Below are 18142 nucleotides of genomic sequence, written 5' to 3'. Positions count from 1 at the left end.
GCGTTGGTTTGGTTTCACCATTTCCAAAGTAGAAACAGTAGTAGTGCTCATTTGGTTCAGTTTTTATGAGACTTGGAAGATATGATTTAAATGCATTTTTATACACGGTGTAAACCTGACACCTAGTAAATACCCCATAAATGTTGGCTGATTCATGGTTTATTGTTATGCTATTGTTATCATTATTGTCTGTAAGAGGAGGTGGCTGTGGGTATTTTAGAAAGCAAATAAGAACCCCATCTTTCCCTATGAGCTTGGAACCAAATGAGGAATAAGACACAGATGATAACAGATGGTCATCTATAATATTTTATTGATACCTACTGTGTACTATGAACAAAAGCAGATGAAAAACCTTGCTCTCGCATAGCTTATATTTTAACATGAGTAAAGAGGGAAAGGGATAAACATTTAAATAGAAATAAATGCTTCTGTTTAAATGTTTAGATAAATGTCACTCTAGTCCATTTTCCTCACAAGAGCCTGGGCAGATTTCTTTTCCTTTTTTTTTTTTTTTTTTTTTTGTAATCTGCCTTTAGAAAGTAGATTTTATCAGGCCAGTTCTCTGTGGTAATCCCTTTGATGTATCCCCATGAGCCTAAGGGGGAAACAACATTTAAACAAAAATAAATCTTTAAATTAGTAAGTTATATGGTACTTTAGAACACGGCTTCCATCTGCAGGCAAGACAATCTTCCTATTTCCCCCAATGAAATCAGTCACAGCCCATTATAAACCCCCACAATCCCTATTGCTTTAGGGGTAGATGTTCCTATAATTAACCCTATAGCAGAAGGAAAACCAGACCTGGTTGTCTTTTCCTAAATCAGCTTTCAACAAAATTAACCCTTTTAAAGTGTACAGATAGATTTATATATTTATTTATTTTAGTTGTAGTTGGACACAATGCCTTTATTTTGTTTATTTGTATGTGGTGCTGAGGATCGAACCCAGTGCCTCATGCGTGCAAGGCAAGTATTCTACCACTGAGCCCCAGCCCCAGCCCTAGCCCCAGACAGATGCGTTTTGACAAGCTAATGCATCTGTGTATCCACTACCACAATCAACACATGTAGAATATTTCTATTACTTCAGAAAGTTTCCTCATAATCTTTTTTGCTAAAAATCTCACTCCCCCACATACATAGGCAGCAGTGACAGATTAGTTTTGCCTCTTCTAGAATTTCTCATAACTGTAATTGTACAGTGTATACCCTTTCCTGTCTCATTACTATTACCACATTTTTAGGATAGATCCATGCTGTTTGTGCACTGGTTTTTCACATGGTATTACTGAGTAGTATTTCATTGTATGCGTACGTACCCATTCACAGGAGTAAATTTCAGTTGTTTCCCTTTTGGAGTTATTACAAATAAAGTCGCCAGTGTGAAAGTCTCTGTGGACATGTTATTATTCTTGGGTGAATTACTAGGAGTGGAATTACTAGGTCATTCTTTATCAGAAACTGATGAACTATTCTCCAAATTGCTCATATCATATTTTGTGTCCCCATCAGCATTTCAAGGAGACACTCCCCACACTTGTTAACTTTTTTGGGGAGGGTAAGGTACTAGGGATTGAACTCAGATGCACTTGGCCACGAGCCACATCCCCAGCCCTACTTTTGTGTTTTATTTAAAGACAGTGTCTCACTGAGTTTCTTAGCACCTCGCTTTTGATGAGGCCATCTTTGGACTGGTGATCCTCCTGTCTCAGCCTCCCCAGCTGAAGATTACAGTTATGCCGCCCCCATGCCCAGCACTTGTCAACTTTTGATTCTGTTTGTCTTTTTAATTTTAGCCATTATAGTGGGTATATAGTTTTCATTGTGCTTTAATTTGCATTTCTGGTGATTAATGATATTGAGCATCTTTTTGTGTACTTTTTACCATTACCATGTCAGTTGAAATATTTTAATAGATACTTTATCAGATCCACGGGAAATACAGTCCCAGAGTTACTACAAGGCAGGTAAATACAGACTGTTAAATATTTAATAGTATCATTTGTGCATTTATAGCTTGGTTTTGAAACTAGCAGCCTCACTTTCTATCTTCCTATCTGTCTGGGTGAGATTTGTAATTCCACTATTTTTGTCCTTAATTTCATCGGCTTCTTTTTGTTCAATGAATGCAATTCTTTCATTCTGCTCCTTTCTAGATAGAAGGCCAATTTGGTTTTTGTTCAGAATTTGATCATTCCATCCATTACTTGTTGATTTAATGGTGTAATTCAAGTTTATTTTCTCATTTTCTGCTGAGAGGGTTTGAAGTTCACTCTTCTCCAAAACGATGATATCTGACTTATCAGCTTATTTGCTTCTGTGGCCAAAAGACCTGACAAGAAAAATTAGAGGAGAAAAAGTTTATTTTGGGGCTTGTAGTTTCAGAGGTCTTAGTCCTTTTAGACAGCAAACTCCTTTCTTTGGGGTCTGAGGTAAGGCAGAATGTCATGGCAGAAGCGTTTGGTGGAGGAAAGTGGACCAGGACATGGCATCAGGAAGCAGAGACCTCTCTTCACCACAGACAAAATATAAAACCCCAAAGCCCCAATGACCCACTTCCTTTAGCCATACCCTAACCTATCTACAGTTACCACCCAGTTAATCCCTACCAGGGGATTAATGCACTGTTTATAATGGGTAAAACTCTCATAACCCAATCATTTTACCTCTAAGATTTCTTGCATTGTCTCACACATGGGCTTTTGGGGGACACCTCAGAGCTAAACCATAACAATATCCTTCTTCACATTAGCAGTCTTAGACATTATTTGCTGAGGAGTGATCTGTCACAATTTGGTGACCATGTCTTTTCAGAAAATATCCATATTGGCTTCCATGATCCTGCCCAATGCAGACACCATGATTTTTTTTCCTGTTGAGAAGTAAACCCATTTTCTTTGAGAAAGCACTCTATGGCATGAGTATCAAAGAAGAGATTCCTTTTCCCAAGAAGAGATGAGATCTCTCCTTTTGTGCCCCAGCTGCAGGAAACCAGCAGACAGGCTTACTCCTAACAAGTAGGGAAGGGATAGGAGCAGTCGGACTCAGGGTAGCAGCCTGTGCAGACTTTCTTGTCAGTATTCCCTAAAGACTACAGTAGAAGAGCTATTACATAGCATTTACACTGTACCAGGCATTATACATAATCTAGAGATAATTTAAAGTATATGGAAGGATGTGCATGGATTATATGCAAATACGATGCCATTTTGTATAGGGCACTTAAGTATCCACAAGTTTTGGTAGCCACAGGAGGTTCTAAAATCCAATCTCTTGCTGAGCATGATGGCATACGCCTATAATCTCAGAGGCTCCAGAGGCTGAGACTGGAGGATTGCAAGTTCAAAAGCAGCTTCGGCAACTTAGGAGGCCCTAAGCAATTTAGCAAGACCCTGTCTCAAAATAAAACATTAAAATGCCTAGAATTGTGGCTCAGTGGTAAAGCAGCCCTGTGTTTAATTCCCTTTACCAAAAACAAGCAAACAAACAAACAAAAAAAATCTCTCATGAATACTGAGGGATGATTAAACCTATAGGGTTTTGATATTCTACAAATTCAGGCATCTTGAGCATGAAGTTTCTGTATTTCCTGGTGTCTGGGAGCCAATCTCCCACAGATACTGGGTTAGTACTTCAGTGCTATCTCTGGTTTCAGGCATCCACTGGGTCTTGGAACACATCCTCTATGGATAAGGGGGGACTACCAGACTGGAATGTATGAAGACAGCTTTCTGATAGGAGAGTGGTGACATTTGGTAGAGGGCCACAGTGAGCCCAAGTAGCCTTGCCTGCACTCTCACTTATCTCCTGGAAGAACTCCCATTGATTCAGCTCAGTAGGAAGCTGCAAGACAAGGGAGCCCTCCCAAGGCACAAAGCAATACAGGGCAAGAGCATATCTATAGAAGCAGACAGAAGATAGGCAGCACAAAAGGCGTTTCCACTCTCAGGATCTATTAATCAGAGTCCCTGCCCATCCCTGTGGTCAGACACTGTGACTAACCAGATCCAAAAGAAATGGGAGAGAGGCGATTCCCCAAGAAAGTGGTACTTGCAGACAAATACAACATATTCACTCAGAACCAAGCCAAAATTCAACAAAAGAAAATCTAGAGTCAGGCACACTCTTGTCATCCCAGCAGCTTGGGAGGCAGAGGCGGGAGGATCACAGGTTCAAAGTGAGCCTGGGGATGTGACTCAGTGATTAAGCACCCCTGGGTTCAATACCCAGCACCACACACACACACAAATGTCTAATCTTGCCAGGTGTGGTGGTGAATGCCTATAATTTCAGAGACCCAGGAGGCTGAGACATTAGGATTGCAAGTTCAAGGCCTGCCTTAGCAACTTAGTGAGACTCTTAGCAATTTAATAAGACCCCTTAGCAATTTTATTTTTTGTTCTCAAAATATCTAAAAAGGACTGGTGATATAGCTCAGTGGTAAAGCACCCCAGTATCAAAAGAAAAGTCGAATCTTGTCCATTTTGATATCAAAACTTCAATCTAGATTTTGCTTCTCAGTATGATGGACTTGGATGCAAAGAGATAAGCCCTCCTACAAAAGACATCTATAAAACCTGAACATAATCCAAAAAGCAACTACCTGGATATACAAGAGAAGAAACAGAAGTTGACAGACCTAGTGAGAGGTACAGATAGATTCCCATTTCTGTGGCTTTTTGCCTGGGGTTATGTGCAGTCCATGTAGCATGAAGAGCATTAGTAATGGCATGTGTGGAAAAACCCACAAGTTTTCTAGCCTGGGGAATAAAAATAAAATAAAATAAAACCAGTGAGGAAGAAAAAAGTGAAGCCAGGATATCATGAAAGCTGAGGAGAGTGGGAAGTTTCCAGAAAGGAGAAATGCAGAAATGGCTATTCAGTCTACTCATATCTCTGACAGACCCCTGGGCACAGGTATATGAGAAAGGTTTAAAGCAGCTCATCTAAAAAAATATATAAAATCTAATCTGAAACCAAAGCTACCATTCATGAAAAAGTTTTCATATTGTTCTTTCCTGCTTTCAAAGGTCGGGGGAGCCTCATAGGAGAAAAATAACAGAATCCAGAATCTCTACAATTTAACATGCTAATGTTGGTGACCAATCCAAACTTCCCTGTCAGATGAAGAATCAAGACAATGGAACTCATTCTCAAGAAAAAATAAAATCAGTTAAGGATATTAGGAACCTAAGTTAGAACTCACAGGCAGGATTTCAAACTGGATAGTACAATTATTGTCAATTTCAAAACAAGAAACCAGTTTTCAACAATAAAAACTTCAGCAGACAAACAGGGAATCTTATCAAAAACATAGAAAAATTTTTTTAACAAACTAAATGGGAATTTTGGAATAAAAATACAATTTCTGAAATAAAAATTTCACATGATAGACCACAAATGAACACAACAGAGGAAGATTAAATTAAATGCAAGTTAAATCAATACAAATTTTCAATGATGGATAATACAAAAAAAAATTAAGCTTTGAGCAGAAACTTCAGAACTTATTACAGGATTTCAAATAAGCCAACATTTATGCAATTTATGGAATTCAGAAAAAGAAGAAGATGATGAGTAGAAGAAAAGTTAAAATAAAGGCCAAATTTTTCCAAACTTTGGTTGAAGATAGAACTTTGCAGATACAAAATGATAAGCAAACACTAACACAAAAAGATATATCCGATGCACATTGTTGAAAAAACTATTTATTTACTTATTTGGACTGGATATCAAACCCAGGGTTTCTTTTCTGCTGAGCCATATTCCCAATAATTTTTACTTAATATTTTAAGACATGGTCTCACTAAGTTGCTAAGGGCCTTGCTAAGTTACTGAGCCTGGCTTTGAGCTTTTGATCCACTTGCCTCAGCCTCACAAGATCCTGGGATTATAGGTGTGCAACACCACACCTGGCTGAAAAAAAAAAATATTTTAAAGAGTATTTTGAAAGCACCAAGGAGGAAATTAACTGCTGACTTCTCATTAGAAACTATGGAGATTAGGGGAAAATGGATGAACCTCTTTAAAGGGTTGAAAGACAAAATTTTCAACACTGAATCCAATGTGACAGCAGTAGTTGCTGATGCCCAGAGGTGAGCAGAAAGGAACAACTACAAATGGACAGGAGGAAACATTTTTAGAATGAATCATTCTATATTTTAATTGTGATTAAGATTTTAAGTTTGTATATAATTAATGAAATTCATTAGACCAAGTTCCTTTTTAAATTTTTTTCAGTTGTATATGGACACAATTCCTTTATTTTTAAAATTTATTTTTATATGATGGTAAAGATCGAACCCAGTGCCTCACATGTGCTAGGAGAGTGCTCTACCACTGAGCCACAACCCCAGCCCCCAAGTTCTTAAAATGGATGTTTTATATGTAAATAATTTTTTATGTTACAATCTACAGAAGAATGGAAAACAAAATAAACCTGCAACAGATCATTCAGTTAAAAGCTTTCTCTCCTCCCTCAGCATTTTGATTCAGTCTATGAAACCTGCATTGAAGATAGGAAAATAGTCTCTCTCTCTCTCTCTCTCTCTCTCTCTCTCTCTCTCTCTCTCTCTCTCTCTCTCCACACACACACACACACACACACACACACACACACACACCTCCCTCTACTGGAGATCAAACTAAGAACCTTGTACATGCTAGGCAAGTATGCTCTACCTCTAAACTGCCTCCCCAGCTGCCCCCTGCCCTTTTATTTCCCCCCATACCGGGGATTAAACTCAGGGGCACTCAACCACTGAGCCACATCCCCAGCCCTATTTTTGTATTTAATTTAGAGACAAGGTCTCACTGAGTTGCTTAGCACCTCACTTTTGCTGAGGCTGGCTTTGAACTCATGATCCTCTTGTCTCAGCGTCCTGAGCCACTGGGATTACAGGAATGTACCAATGCACCCGACCCTCAGCTCTTTCTTAAATTTTATTTTGAGACAGGATCTCACTAAGTTGCCCTGGCTCATCTCAAACTTGTGATTCTCCTTCCTTGGTCTCCCCAGCATCTGGGATTATCAGTGTGTGCCACCATGCCTGGTCAATGGTTTCTTTATTATATCTGGCAGCCATGTACAACAGAGCCATGAGCCTCTACCATGCCCTACTGCCATGATGTTCTGCCTTATCTTGGGCCTTGGACTATGTAGTTGTCCCACTGTGGACTAAAAACTCTGAAACTGTGGTTCGAAATAATTTTTTTTCCTCTAAGCTATTCTTTTTTTTTTTTTTTAAAGAGAGAGAGAGAGAGAGAGAGAGAGAGAGAGAGAGAGAGAGAGAGAGAAAATTTTTTAATATTTATTTATTTTTTTTTGGCGGACACAACATCTTTGTTGGTATGTGGTTCTGAGGGTCGAACCCGGGCCGCTCGCATGCCAGGTGAGCGCGCTACTGCTTGAGCCACATCCCCAGCCCTCCTCTAAGCTATTCTTATCAGGTATTTTGGTCACAGGGATGAAAACCTTATTAACACAATCATACTTTAAATCACAAAGAAAACCTCGGTAAATTGCAAAATAGTAGATATAGCATAGGCAACATTCTCTGATCCCTCTGCAATAAGATGATAAATTAACTTTTAAAATCAAATAAAAATTCTCTTCCACCTGAAAGTTTAAAAAATTATATTAAGTGATTTTTTAAAACTTTTTCTTTTCTTTTTTTTTTTTTTTTCAGTGCTGGGGATCAAACATAGAGCCTTGGGCATGCTAGACAAGTAATTTACCACTAAGCTACATCTCTGGTCCTTGAATTTTAATTTTTTAGAAGTCCCTTAACCCCTAGATCGAAAAATAATATTAGCTGGGCATGGTGGCACATGCCTGTAACCCCACCTTGGGAGGTTGATGCAGGAGGATTGTGAATTCAAAATTCAGCCTCAGCAGTTTAGTGAGGCACTGAGCAATTCAATGAGACCCTGTCTCTAGATAAAGTATTACAAAAGGCTGGGGATGTGCTTCAGTGGTTAATTGCCCCTGGGTTCAAACCCTGGTACCAAAAAAAAAAAAAAAAAAAAAAAAAAACCTAAATTATAGCATTTCTAAAAGTGACAATAACAAAAACAGTAAACATCTGCATATCATAATCTATGAGACAGTACTAAAATAATACTCAGTGAAAAGTTCATAGGTTTCAATATTTAAATAAGAAAAAATCAAGCAAGCATCTAGCGTAAAAAAGGAACAAGAAAACAAACTGAAGGAGAGTAGAAAGACTAAGTTAATGAAAACAAAAACAGAAATTTCTAGCTTATTGAGTTAGAAAAAAATAAGGAAGTAAGTAAGCTGGATATTTGAGTACAAAACAAGGAAATAGAAAAGAATTAGCTAACCTAATGATAAAGTAAAAAAAGTAGAAAATGCAAATATATAAAATTTAAAAAAAAAACAGAATAAAATAACCACAAAGTTATATTAGATTAAAATAATCATGGGCTGGGGGTATAGTTCAGTTGGTAGAGTACTTCCTCACATGCTTAAGGGCCTGGATTCAATCCCCAACACCACACACACACAAAAATCATAATAAATGTTTTGCTTAACTTCATTAAAGTAAATTTGAGAACTTGGATGAAACAGATAATTTTCTTAGAAAATATAACATCAAACTTTACCTCCAGAAAAGAAAGAAAAACAAAACAGACTGATTTTCATACATAAAAAGAGGAAAAGTTGTCTGAGTCCCCTGAGATATGTCCATCTGATTTCACAGGGAAATTCTAAGAAATCTTTAAAAAGCAGGTAGTATGCAATTCTGCTTAAATTGTTCCAAAGCTTAGAAAAGAGGGCTAGCCTGGAATTATTTTCTGAACTATAATATTGATTTCCAAACCTGAGATGGTATACTTTAACAATGAAAATTACAAATCAATCTCATTTATTAATGCAAAAATCATTTTTAAAAAACTCAAAAAATTAAATGTGAACTATTTGGGGATGCTTTTGTTGTCACTGTTTATAAAATGCAGCCTCATATAAAATTTTGATTCTGGGCCAGTTACCTTAAGTGAACCCTGGGCACTGGGTCCAGATATAATTGATGGTCACATTTCTCTACCAAGTGAGTGACCTACCACCAAGCCCTTAATGAAACTGCTCAGGGAGTGCATTCCCTTATAGATTGATTCTTCACCAGGCATCACAAAGTCCCTCAATCCTCCTATTGCCTCTTCTTCTCAGGTATCAGATAACTCAAGATAGTTCTGGCATCTTCTCACAAAACTGGGTGATTTCTAGTCCTCATTCATCGGTTCTCTTCTCTGACAGCCTACTTGGACAAACTAAATTCCCAATTTTCTATCATAGGTGATTTTGGCTTTCTGTTACTATACCATCATGCCTGAGATAATCACTTGGGGTTTATTTTGGCTTACAGTTTGGGAGGTTTCAGACCAAGATTGATTGGCCCCATTGTTTGGGGACCTGTGTTAAAGAAGCACACCACAGCTGGAATAAAACCATTCACTTCATCATGAACTAGGGAGCAAAAAGAGAAAGAGGAGGTGGGCTGGAGACTGACAATTTCCTTCAAGGGCACAGATCCACACTATAACAAACATCCTGTGAAACCATTCCAAGGTAACATATTTGTATTTTAATTGAGAGTTCCCTTAGTTTTTTTTTGGGGGGGGGGGCGGGGGAGGATTACCAGGGATTGAACTCAGGGGCACTCAACCACTAAACCACATCCCCAACTCTATTTTTGTATTTTATTAGAGACAGGATCTCACTGAATTGCTTAGCGCTCGCTTTTGCTAAGGCCGGCTTTGAACTCGGGATCATCTTGCCTCAGCCTCCAGAGCGGCTGGTATTACAGGCGTAGGCCACTGTTCCTGGCTTAGTTTGGCTTTCAACTCTATTAAATGATTCAGATGTTTGGGGTATTATGACCTAATAAAAGGGAGGACATTTAAGGGGTTAGTAAGCATTTGATGTCTCTTGAATTACACAAGCATAAGTGACTTCTCCAACTTTAACAGGCAATCTAGCCTGTCAACACTGGGACTCAGATCCATTCAGTCTCTGGCCTTTCTGCCACTAGTTAGTTGTGCTATTTGTAATATCAGCATATTCTTAGAAGCACCTCATCTGAATCGTGACTACCAGGTTCCCAGATCATACTTGCCCATCCAGTATTTCAAGGATTTCTCCCCCTTTCAGCTATACCTGATTGAGCAAGCTCTTGTGATCCTTCGTCTCAGTGCTAGGAATTACTGTGTACCCCACAGCCCTCTCACTGCCCTACACCTCTGTATAAGGTGTCCCATGGGTGATAAATGGAACCCAGAAGGTACAGCAGACAATCACTGCTTTGGAGAAACTTCCTCAAGCAGTTCTGTTTCAGGCTACTTTTGTTCTCAGGCTGAGTCTTAGCTTCATGAAAGTGCTGTCATTCCTGACCTCTGAGTACCTGACCACTGAATTCTCAGGCACCTGGTCAGCTCCTCCAGATAGTCTCAGAGTTCTGTCTTCCAGGGACAAGTATGGAAAGTGTTTGGATGCTCACCACCAGAGGATATCTGGATTTTTCACTGGTTGATTACAAATTATCTTGCTCATCTTCCCTCTCACCAGGTCTGTGGCCTGTTATAATATAGCTCAGAGGCAAAGGGTAACTTGCATTAAAAGCAGGAAGGGGTAATTGGAAGGGCATAATTTCCTGGGGAAATTTCAGAGGAAAAAAAATTGCTTTATAGATAGAAACAAAGTAGGAAGCAAGGAATTGGGAGGTTTTGTTATACAGCTGACTCTGACCTCTCCCTAGAAGCCAGCTTCACCAGGATTAAAGGAGAGAGGGTGTGATCTCAATCACTTCAGATGGCTCACAGAGGGCATGCTCAGACCTGCATGGCTTCCCTTGCCTGGGCTTGGCAGGTCACAGCAGTTACTGCTACTTGGACAGAAGGAGAGAGGCATACAAAATTTAAAGAAACAGGAGATGATCCTAGAAGTCCAATTTTTCAAAATCTGAGCTAGGCATAAACTAGAGTTATGATAGAAATATCTAGGGCTATGCTGGAGGCATATTTCATTTTTAAAATAACAGGAGACTTGCTTTGTTTCTGAGTTCTATATAGTCAAGGCTCAAATCACTTTTGTAACAAAATCCAAAGATACCTTAAGGTTGGACCTTGAGGTATATGCTCTACTCGTCCACATCTCATCAATACATTGATTGTTTATCAGAACTTAAGTCATAAGAACAAATATGACTAAAATGGATTTCATGCCATTGGAATATTGCAGGTCCGATTCACAAACACAAGGGTTTTCTGAGGGATAAAACTTATCTCCATAGAAATGTTTATGAAGAGGTGGCATCCTCGGCCTGATTTGTGAATGATTCTTCATCTTAACAAACGCTGGTGTTGAGGCTCCCTACTCTGATGGGCATGAGAGCCTGCCCTCTGAAGTCGGGCAGAAGCAGAGGTTCCAAACCATGACAAAGTCAGTTGCGGAGGTCAAGGCATGTCAGATGATACAGCCTGTGGGGGTGAGGGAGCCCTCAAAGGCAGATCTAAGATAGAATCAGAAGCCTCAGCAGGCTCCTGGGAGACTGGTGAAATTAAAGGGACTGAGATGTGGAATAAAAGGGACTGGGGGCCAAGTACAGTGACAAACACTGTAATCCCAGGAACTAAATAAGCTAAGGCAGGTCACAGTTCAAGGGACAGGTAAGTTCAAGGACAGCCCCCAGCAGCTTAGTGAGACCCTTTCTCAAAATAAAAAATAAAATGGGCTGGGGATGTAGCTCAGTGTTTGAGTGCCCCTGGGTTCAATCCGCTGTACCATAGGATCCAGGGTCTTTGTGTGGAAGTGGAACAGGTAAAGTCCACTGATAGTATAAAGTAGACAGTAAGGCCACCAAAGCCAACTGCAGAAGTGTTAGTCTCTGCATGGCTACCTACTTCTCATTCTTCTGAACCAGGAGGGCACTGATTTTGCCACAGTGTCTACACATTTCCTCTAGGACCCATGAGTAAATCTCATTTTTTGAAGCCAATACTGATGTTTCATTCCCCTGGGCAGTGATTTATCTAGGGGTATCCCGATGGCCAAGTCTGTCCATGGGGAAGGAAAGTGAACTCTAAGAAACATTTTCTTGTTCATAAAAAGTGAAGGAATATTTTTTTTCCTTTTTTTTCCCTACCAGTGTTGCCATATCTGGATGTGAAGTTTGGACCTACAACAAACACTATCTTGTATAGATGAGGAAAAATTCATTTGCCATGAGGCTGAAAGAGAAGAAAATGGAAAGTACAGGGCCCCTGATGGTCATGCAGAGCTACTGAATAGACAAACCCAAGGCTATCCTCCTCTTGGTAGGTGGGGAGCAGACTCCCTAATTGTTTTAGATGGTTAGATTGAGGATTTCTCTTACTTGCATCCAAAACCATCATAAACTGATGCATAAAGATAGGAAAGGGAAAGGAAGGAAGGGAGGAAGGAGGGAGGAAGGGAGAATGAGAAAGGGAGGAGGCATCTTTGCAGAAACATTTGTAATACAGGTAATAGTCCAAACTTCTTTTTTTAAATATTTTTTAGTTGTAGTTGGACATAATATCTTTATTTATTTTTATGTGGTTCTGAGGATCGATGGTAGGCGAGCACTCTACCACTGAGCCACAACCCCAGCCCCACAACTTCTTACATAGATGTTTTAGTCCATTATCATGGGAAATGTAAGCCTGATATTCACTGAACTTTTTTTTACCTCTTTCAGAGATGTCTCCTACAGAATCAAGTATAAATAAGCATGAATAGGATAAATACCTTCTCAGAAGATTTTTCCTTGTCAATCAATCAATAGCTCTCTATTGGTCAAATAGTCAACATACAGGCTGCAAGGCAACAGCAAAACAAGAATTATTCCCTCTGAAAAGATGTTTTTCCCATTGTTTTCAGCACCAATACACAGAAAGAATCAAGGAACTTCAAGGTTCACAGGGCTCTCATAGTTTATTTAAAGGTTTTCTGTCTATTTCTCACATCCTGAAACCCAAGCAGGGAAATTGTTTTAGCATCTTACAAGTCCTAGAGGGTGGGAGTGCAGCCCAGTGCTAAAGCACATGCTTAGAGTGAATAAGGCCCCAACTTCAATTCCCAGCACCACAAACATATCAGTAAACAAATAAATAAATAAAGTAACAAATAAAACCTTACAGTCCAGAAAAATAGAAGGCATCTTGAAATCACCATTCCAACTGTTCACTTATGTGGATCAATTCCACAAGATCATCTAACTTAGAACCAGAACCTAGATCTTTTTTTTTTAATTTGTTCTTTTTAGTTACACATGACAGTAAAATGTATTTTGACATATTAGACACATATAGAATATAACTTCTTATGGTTTTACATGATGTAGAATATACTGTTCATGTATTCATATATGAAAACTGGAAACTTATGTCTGATTCATTCTACTGTCTTTCCTATTCCATCCCCCTCCCTTCCCTTCATTTCCCTTTGTCTAAACCAAGGAACTTCTGTTCTACCCCCTCCCCTACCTTATTGTGTTTTAGCATTCCACATTTCAGAGAGAACATTTGGCCTTTGTTTTGGGGGATTGGCTTATTTGACTTAGCATGATAGTCTCCAGTTCCATCAATTTAGCTGCAAATGCCATAATTTCATTCTTCTTTAAGGCTGAGTAATATTACATTGTGTATATATATCACCGTTTTTATCCATTAATCCGTTGAAGGGCATTTAGGTTGATTCCATAGGTTAGCTATTGTAAATTGAGCTGCTATAAACATTGATGTAGCTGTATCACTATAATGTGCTGATTTCAAGTCCTTTGGGTATGTGCTAAGGAGTGGGATAACTGGGTCAAATAGTGGTTCCATTCCAAGGTTTCTGAGGAATCTCTACACTGCTTTCCAGAGTGGTTGCACCAATATGCAGTCCCATCAGCAAAGGATGAGTATACCTTTTCCCCGCACATCCTCACCAACATTTATTGTTACATATATTCTTGATAATTGCTATTCTGACTGGAGTGAGATGGAATTTCAGTGTAGTTTTAATTTTCATTTCTCTAATTGCTACAAATGTTGAATATTTTTTCATATATTTGTTGACCATTCATATTTCTTCTTCTATGAAGTGTCTGTTCAGTTCCTTTGCCCATTTATGATTGGGTTATTTGGTTTTATTTGGTGTTATTTTTTTTTGAGTTTTTCATATATCCTAGAGATTAATGCAAAGATTTTCCTCCCATTCTATAGGCTCTCTCTTCACATTATTGTTTCCTTTGCTGTGAGGAAACTTTTTAGTCTGATACCATCCCATTTATTGATTCTTGATTTTACTTCTTGTGCTGTAGGAGTCTTGTTAAGGAATTCAGTTCCTAAACTGATATGATGGAGATTTGGGCCTACTTTTTCTTCTAGTAGGCGCAAGGTCTCTGATCTAATGCCTAGGTCCTTGATCCACTTAAAGTTGAGTTTTGTACAGGGTGAGAGATAGGGGTCTAATTTCATTTTATTACATATAGATTTCCAGTTTTCCCAGAACCATTGTTGAAGAGGCTATTTTTTTCTCCAGTGTGTGTTTATGACAACTTTGTCTAGTATGAGATAACTGTATTTATGTGGGCTTGTCTCTGTGTCTTCTATTCTATATCATTGGTCTTCATTTCTGTTTTTTGTGTCACTACCATGCCGTTTTTTGTTACTATGGTTCTGTAGTATAACTAAAGGTCTGGTATTGTGATGCTTCCTGCTTCACTTTTCTCACTGAGTATTACTTTGGCTATTCTGGGCCTCCTATTTTTCCAATTGAATTTTATGACTGCTTTTTCTATTTCAATGAAGAACATCACTGGAATTTTAATATGAGTTACATTAAATCTATGTAGAACTTTTATTAATGGGGCCATTTTGACAATATTAATTCTGCCTATCCAAGACCATGGGAGATCTTTCCAAATTCTAAAGTCTTTCTTTAGTGTTCTATAATTTTCATTGTAGAGGTCTTTTGCCTCTTTTGTTAGGTTGACTCCCCAATTTTTTTTTGAGGCTATTGGGAATTGGATAGTTTTTCTAATTTCTTTTTCAGTTGATTCATCACTGATGCATAGGAACCCAATTGGTTTATGGGTGTTAATTTTATATCCTGCTACTTTGCTGAATTTATTTATGAGTTCTACAAGTTTTCTGGTGGAGTTTTTTTGGGGGAGGTCTTCTAAATATAGAATCATGTCATTGGCAAATAAGGATAGTTTGAATTCTTCTTTTCCTATTTGTATACGTTTAATTTCTTTCTTTGGTCTAATTGCTCTGGCTAGAATTTCAAAGACTATGGTTTTGCTGTTGTTGTTGTTGTTAGGTAAAGCTTTCTTTTTATTTATTTATTTATCTTTATTTGTTCTAATTAGTTCTACATGACAGTAGAAAGCATTTTGGTACATCATACATAAATGGAATATAATTATTCTTTCTTCCGGTTGTACATGATGTTGAGTTACACTTCCTTGATCATTACCCTTCAGTGACAACTCATGATATTAATGTATTTATCTGATTAGTTTTTTTTCTTTTACATTGTTTACATATTTTAATATGATCAAGAATAGTTTTCTGAAATTACTAGACATCACTGTATTTATTAATGAAATACTGAAGAAATGTTCACTATTACCCTTATTCAACATTATTTTGGGTGTCCCAGACAAGGGCTTATGTTAAATAGAAGTGGTGAAAGAGGGCATCCTTGTCTTGGCCCAGTATTTATTTATTTGTTTAATGGTGCTAGGGATTGAACCCAGGGCCTTGTGCATGTGAGGCAAGCACTCTGCCAACTGAGCTATATCCCCAGCCCTTGGTCCAGTTTTTAGAGACAGAACCTAGGTCTTCTAATGTCAATCTGGTATTCTTGTTCATTTCATTTGCTGAAAATTTTTTTTAAAGAGTCAAAATAAAGCAAATCCTTCAGGAGGAAAAAAAAATCTCTATTTTTGTTGGTCCCCCTATCTATATTTTGGATGTATTAAGCCTGTTATTGTTGTTGTTTTGTTTTTTTAAGCTTGTGTAGTTTTAACAATAAGTGTTGGCGAGGATGTGGGGAAAAAGGCACACTCACATTGCTAGTGGGACTGCAAATTGGTGCAGTCAATATGGAAAGCAGTATGGAGATTCCTTGGAAATCTGGGAATGGAACTACCATTTGACGCAGCTGTTCCTCTTCTCGGACTATACTCAAAGGACTTAAAAACAGCATATTATAGGGACACAGCCACATCAGTGTTTAGAGCAGCACAATTCACAATAGCTAAACTGTGGAACCAACCTAGATGCCCTTCAGTAGATGAATGAATTTTTAAAATGTGGTACACATTACACAATGAAATATTACTCAGCAATAAAAGAGAATAAAATCATGGCATTTGCAGGTAAATGAATGGAGTTGGAGAAGATAATGCTAAGTGAAGTTAGCCAATCCCCCAAAACCAAATGCCAAATGTTTTCTCTGATATAAGGAGGCTGATTCATAGTGGTGTTGGGAGGGGGAGCATGGGAGGGATAGATGAACTCTAGATAGGGCTGAGGGGTGGGACGGGATGGGAGGGGGCATGGGGTTAGAAATGATGGTGGAATGTGGTGGACATCATATTCCAAAGTACATGTATGAAAACATGAATTGGTGTGAACATACTATTTTTTTAAGAATTTGCTTCTTTATTTAAATATTTTATTAGGTGTTGATAGACCTTTATTTATTTATATGTGGTGGTGAGAATCAAACCCAGTGCCTCACACATGCTAGGCAAGCACTCTGCCACTGAGCCACAATCCCAGTCTTGGTGTGAACATACTTTATATAATAACAGAGATATGAAAAATTGTGCTCTATATGTGTAATAAGAATTGTAATTCATTCCACTATCATGTATTTAAAAAATAAAATCAATTTTTTAAAAAAGCTTGCGTAGTTTTAACCAACATTGTTAATCATATTGCCATTGGAGTGCACCACCACACCAACTAATGTCTTATTTCTATAATCAAATAGTTTCTGACCGACACCCTCATTCCTCTTATACCTTTAACTCATCTCTGTGCTCTTAGTTGCTTCAGGATCCAGGCTCCTGCAGCTGCAAATGCTAAGCCTTTGAAGCTTGGAAGCAGGGTTCCTACGCATTTTGGAAGTCTAGTGAAGCCTATGGACTCCTTTCTCAGTGTTTTCAAGTGTAAAAACAAAAAGCATTGGATTACAAGCCTGGTGTGTAGCACTCCTCTGTAGTCCCAACTACTTGGGCGGCTGAAGTGGGAGGATCACTTGAGACCAGAAGTTAAGGTTGGGCAGCTTAAAATAAAAGTATAGTGTTACAAAATAAGCCCAATATGTGGAAATACATTTATGAAAATATTTGAGTTGTTATAAATAATAAGATCTAACCATAGGCTTAATGACTACCATAATTTCCAATGAGTGTAAATGGCAATTAGGTATATCTACAACAACTGCCACTTGCTATGAAAACACTTGGGATTTCTTTTGGTAATAAGGTCACAGATATTGCCATTACCACTGTGGTTTGCTGTCCGTATTCATAATTGAAGCAAAAGTTAAATTTTAGTTGGAAGCTATTGAAAATAAAAATAGGAGATTTTTTCCATCCAACTTTATGGCCTCCTTAATTTCTATCCATAGACCTTCTTAGTCCATTCTTGCTGCTATAACAAAGTGCCTTAGACTGGGCTATTTATAAACAGTATATATTTACTGATCAACAGTTATGGAGGTTGGCAAGTTCAAACTCTGTATTTTGGTTGTAATTAAGGCTGCGTTCAAGGTGGCACTTCAAACATAGCTTCCTCCAGAGGGGAAGAATGCTGTGTTCTTATGTGACAAAAGTGACAAAAGGGGCTACTTGCCTCATGTCCTTTTATAAGGTCACTAATCAGCTCACTTAATGCTACCACATTGATCATTAAATGAATTTGTAGTAGAGAAATATGGACCACAGCACTTCCCAAGCATGCCACAGACCCTTAGGTGAAGAACCTCTGTGAGTCTAAAGACTTTTTTTCTGCCTTCCTGTCTTGTCCTTCCATTTTAGCAAGATAGCATTAATCCACACATGAGGGTAGAGCCCCCATGGCCCTATTGGAAAATA

The 18142-nt window shown here is 38.3% G+C and overlaps 1 pseudogene; it reads right to left on the bottom strand.

The window, feature by feature from the left end:
• Positions 1-1929: 1929 nt before the first annotated feature.
• Positions 1930-18142, bottom strand: part of LOC144367610 (mitochondrial calcium uniporter regulator 1-like) — a 44814-nt pseudogene continuing 28601 nt past the window's right edge.

Source organism: Ictidomys tridecemlineatus, chromosome 10 (assembly GCF_052094955.1).
Source record: "Ictidomys tridecemlineatus isolate mIctTri1 chromosome 10, mIctTri1.hap1, whole genome shotgun sequence".
Taxonomy (NCBI): Eukaryota; Metazoa; Chordata; class Mammalia; order Rodentia; family Sciuridae; genus Ictidomys; species Ictidomys tridecemlineatus.
Note: the sequence above shows the minus strand (reverse complement) of the source record. Positions and strands in the feature narration are given on the sequence as shown.